The sequence below is a fragment of the Leiobunum rupestre genome, chromosome 2 (assembly GCF_980474605.1).
Source record: "Leiobunum rupestre chromosome 2, qqLeiRupe1.1.hap1, whole genome shotgun sequence".
Lineage (NCBI taxonomy): Eukaryota > Metazoa > Arthropoda > Arachnida > Opiliones > Sclerosomatidae > Leiobunum > Leiobunum rupestre.
In genome coordinates, this window is record NC_143385.1 from 49,804,652 (window position 1) to 49,810,243 (window position 5,592).

Genomic DNA, 5,592 nt, shown 5'->3' on the forward strand with positions numbered 1-5,592 from the left:
GCAGATTTTCGTCTCGATGTGGCTGACGGTTTTTTGACGTCACTATGTTAACTTAACAAACAACTACGTGAGAGGGGAGCGCGCAGAGGGGATTTTTTTATCTCGCAGGCGGGGCCAAAGCCGTCAGAGGGATCTTAACATACGCGATACGGCAGTATAAGCATTCCAAGTAAAAGTATGGATTCCTGTTGCTTGAATGAGCGCGCTTTTTATAAACCGACTCAATCAAGCAATGAATCCAACCGTTGCGCAAAACGTATTTTAAGACGTCAAAGAGTCGGCAAATTTAGAAAATGGATTCATTTCTCGATTGAATCGCACGTGCTATATCTCGTATTGAAACAAATATTGCACCATATTTCTCCAAATGCGACGCACTATTCAACTAAAAACTTGGAAATAGGTGTCGCTGCGGCGAAACTACTTAAAGCAATTTTTAATTTCCTAGCTAAAGAATTTTTATATCTTTTGCCCCCATCTCAATCAGAAAAATCAGGTTCGTAAAAATCTTATGCAGATTCTAGAAAAATAATTCTTATCCAAGAAATAAAGTCTAGATCAATTTTACCAAAAATGCGTGTTACCGCATTTTGGCACTTAGCCGGGCTTTTTTACGCAGGTTTTTCGTCGTTCTGCGCTATTTCAAACTAGATAATTATATTAAAAAATGCGTTTTCACCATCTTTTACTTTCTGTGTCATGCAAAAAAAAAAAATGGGAAAAATTTCAATGAATATTAAATTGGAGAAGAATTACTTATGGCGTTTTTTTTTAGCTATGCGGCTTTTTCAGTAACCTGACAGCTCGGTAATTCAGAGAATACCACAAGTAACATAAGAACTAGATGTAAGATACGTTCTATTTATTTAATGCAAATTTACTACAAGAACCTTTTTTTCGACACTAACACTCTTGCCTAGCTACGACTTGGTATATTTTGACGCTAGGGGGCACTGTGCCGATAACATAACCGCGATTGCGCAATAACTATGTAAAAAATAATAAAAATAATATTTTTTATTTATAATTTTGATACTTATTTCTTTTATGTTACTTATGGTCCTACATTTAATCGTAATATCTAGGCTTCTTTGGCGCTTTTCCAGGCGGTCAAGCTAGCTTGGCAGTGCAGTCAACCCACACTGAATCAGAAAAGTCTGCAAGGCTAGTTTGGTAGTGCCGTCAACGCACGCTGAAACAGAAAAGGCCGTAAAGCTAGCTTGGCAGTTCAGTCTACGCACGATGAACTTAGAGGCTTTTATTTACGTCTAGGTGAGCGTGGTGAAAATCTGCACGTTTTCGTTGAACTAATGTTGCTTAATCTCGTTGTAAACGGCTGGTTAGTTTTATCTATATTAGGTGAAATACGTTTTCTTGCTTAATCCATTCTCATTTTTGTGATATTAAATTTACGCTGGTTATTACCAGCCCAGTTTTTTCAAATTAATTTGGAAATTGAAAGCTATTTCTTACAGCGAATTTCATCAACATTGTATTATTGTTACCTAATACAAAAAAACCCACTAATATGTTGGTACTTTATATTTTTAATATTGATATTAATATAAATTAAATTCTATTTGATATTAATATTATAAAATATTTGCTTTGCATTGCATTTAAAATTTAATTTTATAGTTCGATATGATTTTTTGATGTTACAGTTATTACCAAAACATTATTTTTGATACATAAAATTATACTACTGGCTATTTTTAATATTGATAATAATATTATATAATATTTAAAGAAATTATATTTTAAATGCAAATTATTTAATTTTATACTTCTATATGACTTTTTGATGTTCTAGTTATTAACACAACATTATTTTTGATACATAATATTAGTTTTATTATTGACAATAATATTATATAATATTTGATTTTCATTTAAAATATAATTAATTTAATTAATTTTATACTTCTATATGAAATTTTGATGTTACAGGTATTTTAATCAACATAATTTTGATACTTAACTTTTAATATTGACCGTAATATTAAATATTTAAATAAATTCAAAATTTAATTTCTTTTATTCAAGTATAATATTTTTATATTATCGTTTTAATAATAAAATTATTTTTAACATATTACTTTGATTCTTTTCAAATAATCTTTAAAAATCTTTCACTATTGATTAATGTATAAAGTTATGCCTATTTAAAATTATTTTAACTTCTATAATATTAATATTATTATTATTATTATTATTATTATAATATTTTCCTGTAAGCATTAATTTACAACAATTTTGTAAAAAAAATTGAACTCCGTCGTCCGCGACAGGACTCGAACCTGCAATCTTCTGATTCGAAGTCAGACGCCTTATCCATTAGGCCACGCGGACTTGTCAAGTTTTAGCTTTATCGACTCTTTTCCCTCTGTTTTGCTTTCAAGGTCGTTACGTAGAGGCTCTCGTACATTTTCTCTCTCTCTCGCTCCCTCGCTCGATTGTCATGGCAACCTCGACTGCGTTCATCAACTTGCCGCAGACGCTATCGCCCTCTCGGTAAACTTTCTAAAACTAAACTCGCGCTATAATTTTTGCGTCCGTATGCTTACTTTACGGTTTATAGAACACCATACGGTTAGTATAAGCAGACTTCTAGTCTCTTGTGGTATTCTCTGAATTAACACGCTGTCAGTTAACTGCAAAAGCTGTCTTACTAAATACTTAATTGGCGCTATAGCTCGGTCACACCACTTGCGGCGAAAGTTTCTTAAATAGTCTAGGAAAGAAATGTATTTGACCCAGTGGCGTAGCCAGGATTTTGTTTCGGGGGGTGGGGGCACACCATTAAAAATAAAAGTAAAAAAATAAAAATATTTGTACGTAACAAGAAATATACCAAAAGTCCCCACCTCCGACGTCATCTGGAAAATGGCAGCCTCAGATCCTTTCCTCTGCGCTATCCCTGACCAGTCCTCAAAGGTAAAATTTGGACAGGTTGCCTTGGGATTTCACCCATATGGCCACGTTGCCAGTCCCCCTTACGTACCCATTTAGAGATGAGTTGGGCGGGCTAGTTTTAAAGCCCGACCCGATTAAAAAATACACAATTGGAACCCGACCCGACCCGACCGGCGCGATGAAATTTTTAAAATTTTTAAAATCCGACCCGAATAGGCCGATTAAATTAAAGCCCGGCCCGGCCCGAAAAACTGGCACTTGTTATGTTTCTAGTCTACGCTTAATGCTAGATCGGCCTCCCAGATTAAAATTTTGTCAGTAGATGGCGCTTGGAGCTCTTTGAGAAAGTGCTAAAAATAAGTGCAATGATTAACATGTGATAATGATTTGACCCGACCCATTGTTTCAATAAATTAATTAAATTATTTTAAGGTTTAAAATTGAAATTAATTCAAAAACCCTTATCCAAAATTTATAGTAACTATATTAGTAAAGGTAATTAGATTTTGTTAATTAATAAACAGGTTGAATTAAAAATTTTACCTTTTCCCCCGATAGTAGAGTTAAAATAGGTCATGAAAAATCTTATCACGAAATAGATCGTAAAACCTACCAAAAGACACCCTAAAGTGGCATAAAAGAACGAAATGGTTCTCTAAAAACCTGGAGTTTAAAAGGTTTTCCAAGGTAAGGAAAAAAGGATGTTATTTTATTCACGAGTATTTTTGGAGCCCGCGAAGAGAATTTTGAAATGAATGCTAATTGTATCAAGGAGTTGGCTACAAGAGTTGCTACTTCGTCTCCTTGTAAAGTAACACACCTCGGATAAACCAATTACATTTTTCTTTCGGTGGAGTGAGAAATGTAACGGTAGAAAATTTACCACCATAAAAACCCTCTGTAATGTCAAAAGCAAGATAATAACTACTCGATCAAAGCTTCATTCACGAAATTATCTTCCATTTAAGTTAACACATAAGTTAAGTAATAACAATTAATAAGTATTTCAATTAGGAAAAATTATTTTTACTTGCGAGTTACGTAATAACAATTAATAACAGGGGGGTGACCACTGTAAAACCCCAAAAAATGTTTAGGAATATAGGAATTTGAACAGTCGATTTATAGGAGAATATAGGAGTATTTTCTTTGATAATATAGGGACATATAGGAAAATTTGTATAAATACAATTTAAATTTGTTTTAATATAAAAGGAACTTCTTTTAAGCAGACGACGATATTCTTAATTCCGTTCAGTGCAGTTCTTTTATCTGCATGCACGATTTTTAAAAACCTTGACATTTTATCAAAGGGATTTAGTACATTGAGCGCCATCTGTATTACGAAAAGTGAACTAGGCACGTGGGAAATTCGAAAAAACCGCGCGAAATACCAAATAATATCTAATAAAAGGAAAATATAGGAAAAATGGTTTTTCGTGCCGATCAACCTTAACTGGCTTTTACCTTCATACATATTTGCTAATCTACCCTACTTAATTACTAATGACATACCGTCAACAGTTTAACTTTACATGTATTCATGGGCGCCCGCGGGGGGGAAAATGCCCCCGTTTATGAGCTATAAATGCACTAATAAGGAATGAAGTTCCTTCCCCCTTTTGACTAAGAATGAAGATTGGCCCCTTTGCAAACTTTCTGCGGGCGCCCCTGCGTGTATTGATTGAGTTGTCTCAGCAGGAAGCTCACTTTAACGATCAACCCAAGTGGCGTGGGGAAAGCTACGTGGCAGAACCTACTCAAACTGCACGGTGAAACTGAAGCTACTACGTTTGATAATGTACCGCAGCGCTACAGGCGAACTTTCTTTGAACTTTATTACGCCAAGTTTTCTCTCCTTTTGCAGTTTGAGCAGATTCTGCCATTTAGTTTTCTGCACGCCACTTTTGTTCTTTAACTAGGGGTAATGTTTTGGTAGATTTCCTGCCTTCTTCAAAGGCACTAGATATAAGTTTGTGGCGACATCTATTATGGTGGTTTGTTTGTATGGCTGTCCCATAGACATAATAAAGAAATAGACCCAAGCAGACAACCGGCAGTTGTTCCGTATTCCTGGGGTACTACGTTTAAGCGACGCCTCTGGAGTAGGTGAGAAAATAAAAAATCATCACGTGTTCGTGTTTGTAATCTTTTAGGTACTCTGACGTGATTCGCGAATATTTCGGCTGTGAGAATTTAAAACAAGGTTAATTTTAATTCTAAGTTCTAAATAAGTCAATTAATTCTTTCGAAACCCAAATAAACAACAGCAGATGATCTTTTAATTAAAAATAAAACCAAAATGATATTTTGTCAAAGGCTTAAGTAACTCGTGGTCAAAATTTAGAAGTAAGAGGTTTTTTTCTATTTCACTTTCAAGTGCATGTAATTTCTTTATATTAAATAAAACAAAGTATTTAGACTATTTTTACTTTATGGAAACAAAACCTGAGTTAGAATGGCTTTTTGCGTGCGCCACCTTTTCCCATTTACAATTTGTATATCCCGTTCTAAAAAGTGATAACTACAAATGAAATCATGATTTGAAGGTGTCCAGTTTTCACGATTTTCAGCAATTATCCATTGATAAAGTATTGTAGGTTTAGATAAGGTATATAAGCTATATAAAGATTTTAAATAAGAATAAATAATTACCTAAATAATATTATAATTTAA

The 5,592-nt window shown here is 33.8% G+C and overlaps 1 non-coding gene across 1 annotated transcript; it reads right to left on the reverse strand.

Moving 5' to 3' along the window:
* Positions 1–2,279: 2,279 nt before the first annotated feature.
* On the reverse strand, positions 2,280–2,352 carry TRNAR-UCG (transfer RNA arginine (anticodon UCG)). Its single transcript has one exon. It is a non-coding gene; the product is annotated as a tRNA-Arg (tRNA).
* Positions 2,353–5,592: the final 3,240 nt, after the last annotated feature.